Source organism: Ceratina calcarata, unplaced genomic scaffold (assembly GCF_001652005.2).
Source record: "Ceratina calcarata isolate Rehan_Ccalc_2016 unplaced genomic scaffold, ASM165200v1 scaffold287.2, whole genome shotgun sequence".
In the NCBI taxonomy this organism is placed as follows: domain Eukaryota; kingdom Metazoa; phylum Arthropoda; class Insecta; order Hymenoptera; family Apidae; genus Ceratina; species Ceratina calcarata.
The window spans coordinates 30458-30881 of NW_017151053.1; positions in this window are offsets into that span (position 1 = coordinate 30458).

Below are 424 nucleotides of genomic sequence, written 5' to 3' on the forward strand. Positions count from 1 at the left end.
AGTGTGAATAAAAATGATGTGAATTGACACATTTTTAATTATTTCATATGTTCCAACTAACGTAACAGAGACGAGAATTTATTTAGTTTCACTAGCTTATATTATAAAAAGTAATTACCAGCAAGATATACAAGTAGTTACGTTAAACAAAACTAACTGCTTCCTTTTCCTTCGAATCTCTACCGCGGGAACGATCTATCGTTCTATTATTTTATAAAATATCTGAATATCGTATAAAATTTCTTAATTTTTTCTACGTCTTCTGTATTTTTTAGTTCTTCAATAATACTGTTTGATGCTTCTGCACCAATATCAATGGAATCCAGTGGCAATAAATTTTCTTTATCATTAATATTGATCTGGTGAATGGTCTGTAACGCAGAACTGTTTTAAGAAGTTGTGGCCTAATAATTTTAGAAATCTG